Source organism: Camellia sinensis, chromosome 1, assembly GCF_055761805.1.
Source record: "Camellia sinensis isolate YWXY chromosome 1, ASM5576180v1, whole genome shotgun sequence".
In the NCBI taxonomy this organism is placed as follows: domain Eukaryota; kingdom Viridiplantae; phylum Streptophyta; class Magnoliopsida; order Ericales; family Theaceae; genus Camellia; species Camellia sinensis.
In genome coordinates this window covers 51239090-51253838 of record NC_138961.1, presented here as the reverse complement: position 1 = coordinate 51253838, position 14749 = coordinate 51239090, and positions in this window count along the sequence as shown.

Genomic DNA, 14749 nt, shown 5'->3' with positions numbered 1-14749 from the left:
AATTTGTCTGATTGAGACTGCTCTAATACTTTATTTGGTTGTACATAAAAAAACCAAACCAAAAAGTGTATTGAGAAAACCAAACTAAAAAGTGTGATTTCGTCTGGATCGGATCGGTTTGTGATTTTTTTAATTTTTTTGCTCAGTCCTATCAAAAACCCAACTTTTGGTTAAAGCTCAAACTTTGATTTGGAGGCATTAAGTTCTGTGATTGAGCTGTTTTTATTTTAAGAATATGGTTAATAAAATATATTAGTGAGAATTACAAATCATTTATTTAAAAGTCATTTTTTTTCATTTTTGCCCTTATACTTTTTCAATCTTTACTCTCTCTTTATTCTTATATACTGCTATCAATCATCGCCCACTACCACCATCGGCAACTTGAGAATCTCTTTTCACATACTTTGCCAACTCGTAGAGAATGAAAATTCAGGAGTTTATTGAACAAATTTATTAAGAAGAAAAAAGAAAAATGAACCTTCAAAGAAACACAATCCATCTGAAAAAGTAATGCTTAAACACATCAAAGTTAATCATTTTGTAGTTTATAATTTTTTTATTCAATTGTGAAACCCTACAACTAAAAAAATCATTATATTTTTCATTCGTTTTGATTTTGAAATTAATAGCAACAAATTTTGGATACGACACATTTAATAAAAAAAATGTTTGGAGACACTAATTGAGTACCCCCAAGTAGAACTCATGCTGCGAAGCACCTGATCATACCTCAATAGCAAATTCTCTCCCACATCAGCACTTAGCATATTTTTCAATGTTTAACCATTTTTCTCTATCAATGCTCTTTCTAACTAATTTTACCAAATTACTTCTATAGCTATATTAGAAATATATTCTAAGGCTTCATTTGGTTGGACATAAAATATTTTCCTCAAAAATATTTTATTGATCTTTTAATATTTGGTTGAACAAAAAGCAAGTAAAATATTTTTTTCATGAGAAGTGATTTTTTTTGAAATGGCCAAAAATGACTTGCATTCTAAAATTTTGTAAGTGATTTTTGCTAGGCTTCTCGATGAGTTGGGTGAGCTTAGTGTGAATGCGGCTCATTGAATGTCTATTCCTAACAAGTGTTTGATGAGATTATAGAAGGGAGAAGCTTCTCTCGAAACAAGTGTTTGATGCTTGGTTGAACTAGTAAAATTTTTATAAACAAAAATATTTTTCAAACGTAATCAAACACTGAAAAATATAATAAACAAAAATTGTTTTTGCCAAAATCTTTTCATATAAAATCTTTTCATATAAAAATATTTTTCAGAGTAAAATATTTTACTCCAAAACAAATGGAGCCTAAGTGTGAAAAGATAAAAGAGCAAATTACAATAAATCCCCTTAAACTATTATCCTTTTACACTTCGCACCCTTAATGTTGAAAACTCAACACTTGAACCCCTTCAACTCTATGAATTGCAAAAGCAATGGAGGCTACTAACAGAAAAAGTTTGATTACTTTTTGTCCTTCAACCATCATCTAACCTTTTTCCTCAAAAAAAAAAAAAATCTCTCTCCCCCTAATAATCTGTGACAGTTGAGTTTTGAGGACTGCTCGAGCGCTCATTTGATCGCTCGAGCAAAGATTTGTAGCTCTTAGTAGTTTGCCATTTTACAGGCGAGACCACTCAAGCAGTAAAGTGGTCGCTCAAGTGTAGATTTCATGCTCCCAGTATTTTTACTGTAGCTCTGCAAAACTTCTGGTACTTCGCATTAAGTATCGCTCGAGTAGTCTCTTAGAAATTTTGTTGGTCACTCGAATGAAGAAAAGTTTGCTTGAGCAGTCTGTTCGGAATAGCTCACTTAAAAGTCGATCCAACTTATTTCTTTTTTCACTTTTTCACAAACTCTCTTTTCCTCTCCCACCCATTTCGAAACCCTAGCCCCAAATCACTTGATTTCTTAGCATTTTGCTCTAGATTCACCCATGATCCTTTAAGATAATTGAAGAGAAAGTCAAGTTCAAGATATTTACCGATTATTTTGCGAGTTGGTGGAGGTTTTGCTTAGATTCACCACTTTAGCTTCTATTTGTGAGGTAGGGGTGTTCTTAACTTGTTATACCTTTAATGTGGAATTCATATGTGGTAATTTCATTAACTATTCATTTGTGGAGATATATATATATATATATACATAGAGATGGTGTTCACTATCAAATGATTTGGAAGGAGATGAGTAATGATTTATGATTAAGGATTGAATTATGCATATCTTTGGTGATTATTGTTGTTGGTGAAGATATTTAGCCTTTAATTTAGGAAGGAGAGGAAACCCTAAATTTTCTATAAACCCTAGTTTTGAAACTTGTTTTAAAAAGAAGGGATTTGTTCAATTGAATCTTAGAACATGAAATTGAGGGTGATTGTTTAACTTTGAGGTTGGAAATGTTTTTTTTTCTACATACATCTTGTGTTGGTGATAATTGTTGCATGAATCATTGTTAATATTGAAAGTTAAAATAGTGAATTGTGCATATTGGAAATCATTTTAAGGAAAAATGAGTATTTACAAATTCATGCATCATATGCATTACTAATTTTTTGTTGTGATTCAATGGATGGTGCAAACAATAAAAAGCTAAAAAGGGGGTAAATAGTCTATGAGTTCGGGCAGTGAGTTAAGTGGTTTTGAGTTGTGTGTTATGTTTGGTACCTACGCAGGGAGTCAAGGTGCCCAATTGCCCTGTCTGAACATATCGCCCGACGAATGCGAAAAAATGTTTTTGGTTATCCATGGACCCATCGTTTCTGGAGTCAACAAATGCGGAAGGGAAAACTATTTTTGGGTGCCCATCGCCTCGCCGTTTCTGGAGCCGATAAATGTGGGACTATTTTAAGTATAAAAAATTTATATCTATGTATGTATTTGAGTTTTGGCTCTTACTTGAAAGGTCATAGTATATTTACCACCTCGTTCGAATTCCTGAATGTTTGCTTAACTTATATTTTCCACACTCATGCATAAGGGCATTCATACATATACATAATACAATAATTATAGAATGATGCATTGCATGATCATGTGTTTTCCGATTAATGTTATGACCTGTTAAGTTCATTACTTATTGAGTTTTTACTCACCCCCAAACTAACAATTTTAGGAAATGAAGATGAAGTGCTCCCTAAATGAATGTTTGGATTGAAGAACACTTTTGGACATGAAAGCTTGTGTTGAATCAAATTTTGCGTGTGTTAGAGATAGTTTTCTAAATGACTATGTGTAGTCGGATATTTTGTTGTAACAAGGATGAAGAAATTTTTGTTCAATCTTTCCTTACTTGTTGAATTGTTTTATTTTTGGTTGTAAGTGTAATGAACAATTATTGTAAAGTTTTGGAAACAATTCAAAAGGGAAGGAATGTTGTTTATGTTACATCCTTTTATTTGGTTTTGTTTTCTATTTTATATTGGTAATGCTTGGATGAGGGTTGGAACAGGAAGATGCATTTGTCAAGGCGTTGCAAATTGATATCAGAACTAACCGGGTTGAATACCTGGAGCTCATGGGAAGCGGCTTTACCACATAGGGCTATTGTGTTAGTAAGGGATGTTAGTTTGCCTTGTGTGTCTTATCTGTTGTGTGATTATGTGGGTATAGAGTTAATCTCTTAGGATGTGACTTGTTCCTATTGCAATCATTGAAATCCTTTTGGAAAGGCACCTGATCAATGCTTTTTCCACTAGGAGGTCCTTGAGTGCCATGGGACTAGTTGGAATCTTGAGGGAGCAACTCGTATGTGCTCTTTGTGTTTATGTGACTAGGTGGTGTGCTTTATGTGACTTGGATCTCTGCATAGGTGTGTGTTTAACTTGTGGGCGATGTGTGGGTTGACATATAGTGTATGAATTGTGAGTTAAATCATTCTTCCTTACTTCTATGTAAGATGTCTGAATGCGGTAGAGGTCACGGCAGGCCACATAGAGGTAGCTGCGACATGCTAGCTTAACAAGATTTACCTTCCTAAGAAAAAGGGGTAGGGCAAAACGAAGCGGCCGTCCCTCCGGCCCAAGATGTAATGGGGGTATTAGCTAGAGAGATGGCAGGGGCTCTCTAAGAGTCCATGGAAATTCTCCAAGCCAAGAAAGCGGTGAGGACGATAAAGGGGGAGACTAGAACCTTTTTCTAGAAAAAGGAATTTTTCCGTTCTAACCCTGCAGAGTTCAGTGGCGGGCTTGATCCAATGAAGACGGACGAATGGCAGGAGCAAATTATTAAGTCCTTCGAGATTTTGGACATTCGTGATAGAGAACTCCGGGTGGCATTGGTGGCCTACCAACTTAAATGGGAGATAGGTCAATGGTGAAAGTCTATTAAGCATAGAGTAGAACATACTTGGGAGGCATTCACCCATGCCTCCCAAGAGAAGTTTTTGCCTTCTACGGCTAGGAAGAGGTTGAGAAAGCAATTTGAGGAACTCCGTGTAGATACCACATTTTTGACCGCCATTAAGACTTGGGAGCCACAGGTTGATCACTAGATGATGAAAGTTATGTTATACAAACGTTCAATTTCTTCAGCAAGAGGAGCTCTAAATCCCAACCTTACACCCCATTTGGACCAAAACGATTTTGACCTTAAAACCTTCTTTTTCAAAATATTTTTCCCAAAAATTTCTATAATGTTTCGAGGCTCGTATTTCGTTAAAAGTTGCACTTTTCGGTAAATCGAGCAAGGACAAAGTGAAAATAAATGGAAGAGAGGTGAAATCTTTCAAAAATATTTTAAAACATCTTATTTAGAGGTTTGGATTTGAAGAAAATTGGAGGAGAGGGAATAAACCTAGTTGGGAAAGAAGTTGGGCATAAACCGTTAAGAGAAAACCGGACAGCCTTCACTAAATCAGGTCTATCCTTTTGTACACTTGGACTTAAGTTGTGAGACCACCACCATTGGAAATTGGACTTCGGGGCTTCATTTTACACTCAATAATCTCCTAAAGCCGAGTCCGGATGAGGGAGATATGGCTGGTTGAAGTTAGGCATTAATTCGGTTAAGCCAAAACTGAGCAACCTTCACTAAAATAGGAATATCTCTTAGCACACTTAGAATTTTGATGTGAAGCCACTTCCATTGGAAAGTAGACTTCCAAGGCTTCAATTTAGGCTTAAGAATGACCTACAAAGGAGTCCGGATGAAGGAGTTATGCCCATTTGAAGTTGGGCCTATAAGTAGATTTTTGATGGCTGACCGGCCACCAGTGATGGCCGACAATGCACACTTCTGGCCGGTCGGCCACTAGTGAAAAAGCTAGATATTTTTGTGCCAGCTGTCCCTCAAAAGCTCCAGCTGTCCAGGGCTTGATATTTTCGACTTAGGGGCTATTTTTCTATATATAGAAGGCCTCTCTTCTTGCTTTCAAGGTTGGAAAAGATGAGAAGTGAAGAAATATTTTGAAAAATATCCTCTCTCTCTTTTTCAAATTGCATCACACCAAACCAAACCTAGAGAGCTTCTTGTTGAGTTAATTTGAGCTTGGATTCGAGCTCTTGAAGCACTTGAGAGTGTGGAAATTGGTGGTTTATGGCTTAAGGGTTCACTCCTCTCCAAGAGGTATACTTTCTCTTGCCTTTGTACCATCTTTACATCATTTGTTTTCCATCTTTTCTTGCTATTTTTATGCTCTTTAAAAGCTATTTTTATGGGCTGAAACTTGTGGTTTAAGGCTCTTAAAGGTAGAGGGGTTAATCACCATTCTTTGAACCTTGCTCTTTAAGCCTTTCCACTTGTGTTTCCTATTCTTTCATCAACTTTTTTTGAGTTTTTTACCACTGATTTTTAGAGGTTTTTAGAGGCTAAAAAAGTGGTTTTGAAGTCCCAAAAATGGAGGGGTTAGCCACACCTCCTTTGGCTTGTTTACTAGCTTAAAGCTCCATGTTTTGGCTTAGTGTTTTAGCTACTTTTCTCTTCATTCCAGGATGTTTTCCAGCTGATTTTGTGCTATAAAAACTCTATTTTTTTGGGCTGAAGCTTGGGTCCTAAGGCTATTAAAGGTTGAGGGGTTGATAGCCCTTCTTTGTACTTTGTTTTGGAGGCCTTTGCCTTTGTGTTTCCCACCCTCACAACATCTTTTTCATAGCTTTTAAAAACTATTTTTCAGAGTTATTTCACTAGCAAAAACCTCATTTTGAAGTCCAAATTGGAGGGGTTAGCCTCCCCTCCTTGTGTCTTGTTTGCTTGCTTAGTTAGCTTCATATGTTAGCATGTTTTTCTAGCTTAACTTAGCTTAAGTCCAACATGTTTTAGCCTCTAAAATAGCATTCTTTAGCTCTGTTTTGGGCTTTTTGGTTAAGTTGAACTTTGTTTTGTGTAGTTGTAGTGCAAATCCTTGCACTAGCTTGTTGTTTTAAGGCTTTAAGCATCATTGGTGTGTCTTGGCTGCATGTTTTCAGTGCTTTCATCACTCAATTTCAGCACCTAAATCTCTGCAATTCCCCTTAATTCTTCACTTTTTGTTTTGCCTTGAAAGTGGTTTCAACCACTTGTTTGCCTAAGTGTGAAATGCAGGTGCTACACTTAATGGTTTAATCCTTTAGGGGTTTCATTACCAACAGTGTAATGCCTCTTTCGTGCGCAAAGCAACTTGGGGTTTGAGCCCTCTTTCCATTAGAGGACACTACCAATGGACTTAATGAATTAATGAATGGTTTGGTAATTAAAATGAGTAAACAAAATTGACAAGTAAAAGAGGCAAAATAAGCATTCTTTGTGTTTCATTGCATGTGTTCAAATTTGAACACAAGGAAAATGGGACATTTCGTACTAAAAAGTGATGACATGTGTCACTTTCCTTGGTCTCCATTGCCTTTGATCATGCATGATAGGGTGATGGTCTTTTTGGTCTTGTCTTTGCATTCATTGATTTTGCACAATTGGTTTCATAAGCCATCATGCAATGAAATTGCTTGATTGATGGTTTGTGAACCAAAACTTGTCCCTCCTTTGATTTCTCCATGAAAAGGAGAGGCAAAGTGTGCAAACAACCGTTGAGAAATGCTTTGTTTTGCTCTATTTTGCTCTCTATTGTAGTAAGGAAGCTTAGACCATCAGTGGCTAACAACCATCACCAGTGGCCGACCGGCCACCAATGGTAGCCGACCAACCCCCTGTCGACCACCAATGAAATTTGCACAGTGTGTTCCTGAGGTGGAGCAGAGGTGTTCTGGAAGTGGACAACTTCTTTGGTGTTCAAATGTGCAAACAGAGACATGCAGCAGCAATATAGTCCCTTTTCGGGTGAAAACCGAGCACGTGCATGAGCCTCCCTTGCATTCCAAGTTTACTTATCGCTTAAATATCTAGCTTAGATACATGTTGTAATTAATTAGTTGTAGCTGATTAAGTGTTGTAAATAATTAGTTAGTTTAACTAGTTATTCATTTTCGATTTGTAATAATTAGTTAATTAGACTAGTTAATTAGTTTCAAGTTTTGTAATAATCAGCTTAATTAGCATAGCTAGTTGGTTAGCTTATTCATTCGAACCCTCCTTCGCGAGGGCGTAATGTTGTAATAAGTGTGCGTACGTGTGTGTATATCTTCCAACCCCATGTCTTTCTCCCTTTTATTTGATTGCTTTTGATGGTTAGATTAGGGACATCATGTTTTGATTAGCATATCGCATGCTTGCATCCATTCATCTTGTCTTGCATTCACCGAGGCTCGGTGCATCATTCAAACTGCATTGCCATTTCAATACTTCTTTGAATACGTGTTTAATCGCATATTCTTCAAATTGCTTCATATGCCATATTAGTAGCCGAGCCTATTAATTGCATATTGTGTGTGTTGCATTAGGCATCTTGTATAGTTAGGAATCATGCATATTTTTCTAACTCATATCTTCCTAGTTTGGAGTACTTTGTAAGTTTTTATGCTTTAGCATACTTGTATGAGTGTGATTGCCCTATTGCCATGATTAGCATGCTTGCCATGAGGCTATGTGCTTAAATGCTAAATTGCATGAATGCCCGTAGATGAAGGCTTGCTGTTTGAATTGGAATAATTTAATGAATGTGCGTTTTAGGCCCACTTTGTTGAGTGGCAAATCATGTTTTAAGCCCACTGTGTTTGGTGGCAAATCCGCGATCTTTTAAGCCCACTTGAGGTGGCAAATTCAAACGTTTTCGCAAACAAACATAAGTTGAATTGTTTCAAATTGGGCAAACTAGTCTATACTTGCTTGTGCGTATCACATAGTAAAGCTAGATTAATAACCGGAACAAAAGCACATAATGTTTATAAAAAATCATATCATGATTAGTAGCGGCCGATCTTTGATCGGACGAGCGGGAGTGCTCAATTCGGGACCTCTCCTCTCGTACCTAAGTTCCTGAGCTGAGGCAACTTTGGTGATAACAGACATGTGGCCTTCGGCACGAGTTAGGGTTTCCTAAATTTCTCCAAAAATAAAATATTTAGGTGGCGACTTTGTATCTGGCAAAGCAGTCCAATTTTGGCACTTTTTGATTCAAAATCAATTTTCCAAAACGATTTGCCAGATTTGGACTATTTGGTGTTTATCAGTTTCGCATTGCACTTGTGAGATTAGATTTAGAACCACGGGAGTCCAAACTATGAGGCCTTTTTTTTTCAAACCTTCCGAAAGGGGGCGTGAAGAAGGCGAGTCCACAGTTTCTGGTGACTCCGCTGGGGATTTAGAAAACTTGACTCGAACTCATGATATGACATTTTATCTACACTTATGTGTTTCTTTACATTTTCATTTGCATTGGTGCGCCTAAGTCATAGTGTTTTCCATCTGCTATTCCTGAACGGTTTGCCAAAGGCTCGCTTGGAAAAGCTTGCCAAAAGGCTGACTGATTACAGGCTTTGCCATGATGGGAACATAATCCTTGGATCTGGACTACCACTGTACCGTTTGATCCTCCTTTCACTTCTCGGTGTTAGGTGTGAGAGGTATATTAGGTAGTCTAGCTGAGGTACCCCTTTTGACCAATCGGCCCAGCTGCATTTAGTAAAGCCATAGAGACTGTTCCAAACTAGGACATGTTGCTTATCTAAATTCAGAATTGTGTGAAACACTTTGTTTTGAATAGTAAACCCTAGCTCCTGACGAAACTAGGACAAGGTAACCCTACCCCCTCATAGGGGTGTTTTGGCTCTCTTTAACTGGTATGTTCTTTACAGTGAAACTGTACAGGAATGTGCATATCAGTTTCAAGGTTGGTATCAATTTGTGGGGTAGAATTCAATCTAGAGAGTATAGTCATTCAGCTGTGATCATATCCGTTTTAGTGAAATTGGGCTGAGGTGCTGTCTGTTTTCTTTTTTGCAAGGTAGTCCTGGAACCATAGCTTTAGAAGGCTCTGATATCTCCCGAGTACTCTGGACTTGTGCCGATAGACTTTGTAGGGTCGGGGACCTAGTTCAGAGGCAGTTAGTGTTTGCTTCACTTTCGTCGGTGGTGAGACGAAGGAGGGCCAGACAGGGTTCACTAGTTTCGTAGGTCTAATATTCACCAGTTAGATCATCTTTGTTTAAACTCAGCAGACTTGTGATGGCACAGAGTCCAGAAGAAGTTATAGCCATGATAGCAGCATTAAACTAGGGAATCGCCATGCAGGATGAGATCAATGCTGAAATGCAACGCCTATCTGGGGCACCTACCACACATCTAGTCTCGGGACCCCAGTCGAACTTTGATCCACCTTCGCCAACTGAAGATTTGCAAGGTCTAGATCCCCGAGAAAGGTTGGCTCAAGCTCAGGTTTTTAGACCTTTGGTACAGCCTAATGAGAGGCTTTGTCCCCTTGATACTAATGATCTCGAACCGACCTTGGTAAAAATTATTAACCTTGAGAAGCAATTCAAAAAGGCACAGGGCCTTAACTCCATTCCCGACATTGAGGATGGGTACATAGAGGCTACCATAAGGCTCCCAGACAGATTCAAAATGCCACACATTGACCGTTTTGACGGGTCTGGAGATCTTATGGTACATATCTGACTTTTCTTGGACGTCCTAAAACCGATGGGTCTAACTAAGCCGCAAAAACTCTCTCTGTATAGAAGAACCCTGTCGGGTATAGCAGTCACTTGGTATGCCAAGTTGGAGGATAAAATGAAGCAGAATTAGGAAGAGTTGGCTCAGGCGTTTGTCAATCAGTATTCTTACAATACCCAAGTTGAAATGACCACTCAAGAGCTTAAAGCAACCCACCAGAATCCTACAAAACCTTTTGTGGAATTTGTTGCAAGGTGGAGAGCAAAGACAGCACAGATGACAGATCGCCCTTCTGAGAGGGATCAAAAGCGGATAGTGGTGCAGAACCTTGAGCCTTATATGTTGCAGAAGTTAATAGTTGCTTCACTATTCACTTTCAAAAATTTGCATGAATTAGGGATTCAGATTGAGAGTGCATTCAACAAGGGGATTATTCCCAGAACAAGTGAACCAACAAAGAGGGTGTTTTCAGGAAGTACCGATGCTGGCAGTAGCACTATTCCCAAACCCACTGAAATCAATGCCGTCACCACCAATCCCAAAATTGCCAACCCTTTTGCCAATAGCAACCCATAAACAGCCAGCCCAACTTGAGCTCAAGGCAGAACTTTGACCCCCCCTCTATATGAGCCTAACCAACGCACTAAAAGTCTTGATGGAAAAATGGTATCTCAAAGTCCTTGATCCCCAACCTCTTCCTGACCCACTCCCTGCCAGATATAACCCCACCAAATATTGCATGTATCATTAGCAGTGCGGTCATGGCACTGATCGTTGCTATTGGCTTCGTCATGAGGTTTAGAATCTCATCGACAATCAGATGATAGCTCCACCTCAAGAACCTAGTGTTACTACCAACTCACTTTCCATCCATGACCAAGTATTTCCTCCCTACCTTAATCTCATTCATACACTACCATCCACCTATAATCCCAGCATATACATCACGCCAGCCCATTTACCTAAGCTTGAGGCGTTCATTCCATAAAGCATGGACTTGTGCATGATGGATGCACTCGAACCCCAATCATCTCAAACCCATGAACCTACTACTTCTGAGCTAATGAGCATGATTGAAGATCTTCAGAGAATAGTGGTAGATTTAGCCTTTGGGGTTTTGGCTCCATCATGGACCACATTACATGCCAAAATTTCACGCCAAAAGGCTTCCAATCTTGGGGCGAGCTGCAATTGAAAATGGCCAACCTAAAGCTATCCCAGGTCTGGGCAATGACATGTCAACAACAACTGGGCTCCGCTCTAATATAGTGACCCAATCCCTTGGCAAAGTGAAGGAAACTGGTAAGAACAAGGTCGGGGCACATATCGATCCATACGAACATCTTCAATGGGCTATTGAGGCTTTTGTGGTCGAAGGGTTGAACAAACAACAAGTGCTCACAGTTGTTGCAAAGACTGTGGATGACACTTTTGCTACTCAGGTTCGTGGCATTTCGAATTAAGGGCCAAGCCATGAAAAAGGTTTTTGTACTAGAAACACCTCTTTCAGCTCCAATCCTACACTCGGAAGAGCTAATCAAACCTAGTCAGCACCTGCTAACCCCTCAGTCATTCCCTCCAGGACTGGTAACCACACCTATAATCCCCTCTACATGACCTTATCGAAAGCTCTCGAAATCCTTATAGGACAAGGACATCTCAAACCCCTTGAGCCTCAGCCTCTCCTAGATCCCCTTCCAACCAGGCATAATGCTGCCATGTACTGTGCCTTCTATCAACAAACCGATCATGACACTGTCCAAGATCTGATTGACAATGAGGTCATCGTCGTACCAGGTTCTGCAAAGTCTATCAGTACTGGATTGATGAACTTGGGGGATAATGTAACTGTGTGATCGGGGAAGAACCATCTGTTGATGGCGCTCATTTTACTCCAGATGTGGTGGATGGCACGCACTGTTTTGAGCAATTTAAAAATGCTATTTATTGTACTTTCTGACTTGGGTATTGAGTCAGTTCTGTTGTGTTGTATTGAGTCTGTCTTGTTGTATCGAGTCAGTCCTGTTGTGTTAAAGTCAGGTGATTTCGGGGTGTTATCTCGGACATCACTTGCTTGTTTTGTGTTTGTATTTTCCAGTCTTTCTTTTGAGTCTGTTTCTACCATTGAACCAGTTAAGCTAGAAGTTCTGAATGAGATGGCAATAATTAACCAAAATTATGCCTTTTTTGTGCCTTGAAATCATTGCATTGACCTAAGTTTTTTTTAAAAAAACTTTTCGAACACTGTGATGAAAACAAAGAGAAAGGAATTCCTCGGGATTTGTAAAAATTTGATCAACTGAGAGAAATAGAGGCATGCTAAGCCCTTAATGAATGAGATCGTGTTTGTTAATGTGAGTACTGAGAAGGATCCTGGCTTGATCCAGATTGGTTCTGCATTGTCTTCAGAGGAGCTTGAGTGACTAGTCGCTTTATTAAAAGATTTCAAAAATTGTTTTGCGTGGTCCTACGAAGACATGCGTGGAATCTCTCTCGGGATTGTACAACATAGGATCACTCTTGGCCTCGAGACTCGACCCCTTTTGCTTTCAAACCTTGAACCTAGACTCAGAATGTTCAATGATCAATCACAATATAAGGCGTGTATGGCCAGATTGGAAGCAACTCTTGAACTAGGGGCAATAAGGTCAGATGTGATCACATGAAACTTGCAAAGTTAGATCAGAAGTAACCCTTGAACTAGTGGCAAAAATATTAGATGTGCTCTAAGATTCAAAATTGGGTTATTTCTCAAACCAATGGAGATTGGCAAGAAAGCCAAAATCTCATGAATGGAGGGAAGAAAAGTTTTGCTGAAGGATAATTGAGTTCCTATCCACAACACTAGGGGCAAATTCAGACCCAATTGGATGGGCTCTTACATCATCAAGACTACATCATCAGCGAATAGCAGCCATTCTCCTGGATTTAGATGGCTTAGAGATTCTACGACTGATCAATATGGACAAGTTAAACTTTTCTATCCTTGAGATGTTTACTGGGTCGAAAACCCAGAAGAGCGACCTAGGCAAAACTTAGAGTAAGAAAAAGAGAAAAAAACAAAAATGAAAAAAATGGAAACAAAGCAAAAAAGAAAAGGAAAAAAAAGAGAAAAATAAAGAGAAAAAAAAAAAAGCTCGCAAGGTTGAAAACCCAAAAGGGCAGCTTTGGCAAAAGTTAGAGCGTAAAAGAAGAGTGTCAACACCCGAGTGTACCTTAACCCGGAACTACGTACGGCCTGATTCCCGTCTTTGGGATACGTAGGCAATTTCATTCTGAATTTCGGCCCCAATCATTTTCAGCTTGCTTGTCTCATCCATGTTGATTGGCTGATCCTTGTTTAACTCTGCTATCTTATCCATCTGCAAATTGGTTCGTTCAAAATCAGTTGTTCTATTCCATTGGAAACTTCATCCGCAAGACAATTCAAGTTCAAATCTGAGATTGTGCATCTCAAGAGTAAATTCCACGTTGGTTTGAGCAGTGACCATTTGCAAAAACAGTTTTGAAGATTTTTAGTGAGGTTGGCTAATTTTCTCGAAAATTATTCCATTTTTCCAAAATTGGATCATTTCTTGGACCCAAAAAAGGAAAATTTTTAGTGCTCACAACCTAACTTGCATGATTTCAAATCAAAAAATCGAATAAGAACGTTAATCTAACTCTCATATTGGTCAAAATTTGTTTTAGTAGAAAGCCAAAAAAAAAAAAAAACAAAACAAAAAAATGGTCAAAATGATGAACTAGAGGCACAGTCGAGTTAGGTTTTCTGTCTTTTCCCCATTATCAACGTACTTGCCAGAAAGGACACAACTGAAGTTAGCAGTAAGGGGCCAAGCCTTTTCTTATCCTCCAAACAGCGAGGTACCAAGCCAAGTGAGAAGCACATATTGAAAATGGAGCTGGATATTCGATTCCCTCATTTGGATGATCACACCCAAATCGGAGTCTGACCCAAAATGAGGACGTAGAAAACGCAATGTGTCAGACCAATCAATTGTATACCTGGCCGGTGGGACATGCTATACTCATCTCGGTTAAGTTAAGCCAAGGGCATTGTCAACTGATGTCAGTTGCAGATCTACTGCACATCCAGTCACATCACAACCCTTCTGTGGGAAAGCTTAGTAGTTGTGAGCGAAATAAGAAGAATCTAGTAGAATACTAGGGGCAAGAGCCCACAACTTCTTGCTTGTCCATCAACCACCCAGGGAAGGGATAAAAAATAAGAGAGAGTAAATAATAGAGAGATGTGCGCTGAGAGAAAAAGTGAAGAAAGGGCTTTTTAGAGAAAAACAGATTGAGTGCCAGAGTGATGTGAGAATCACAGATAAGAAATAGTGGGAAACAATACCCGGAGAAACAGGCTCCCCATGAATTGAGAGGCCTTTCGCCATTTGAAAGCAAATATCAAGTGTTGTGTTTGTCATTTTTTTTTTATTCTTGTTTTGAGTTGTTTTGATTTCAGTGAGTATAAATAGCTATGTTTAGGTTGTTTTATTTGAGTCGTTTTGACTATGGTCAGTTGTAGGCTCAATACCCGGTTACTAATTCTTTCTCAATTTCAATAAATCGTTTTGTGCTCAAAGTACCGTGCCATTCTCAACATATGTGCAAAACAGGTTTCTTTATTACATAAAGTGCAAGGTCTACCCCCGATCAAGAGGGAACAATCGAACCAGGACCTATCTGAAGCTATATAGGTTCCGGACTGCAAAGCAAAAGAAAAGAAGGAAAATCGGAGCATCTGATTTTGTTTCAACTT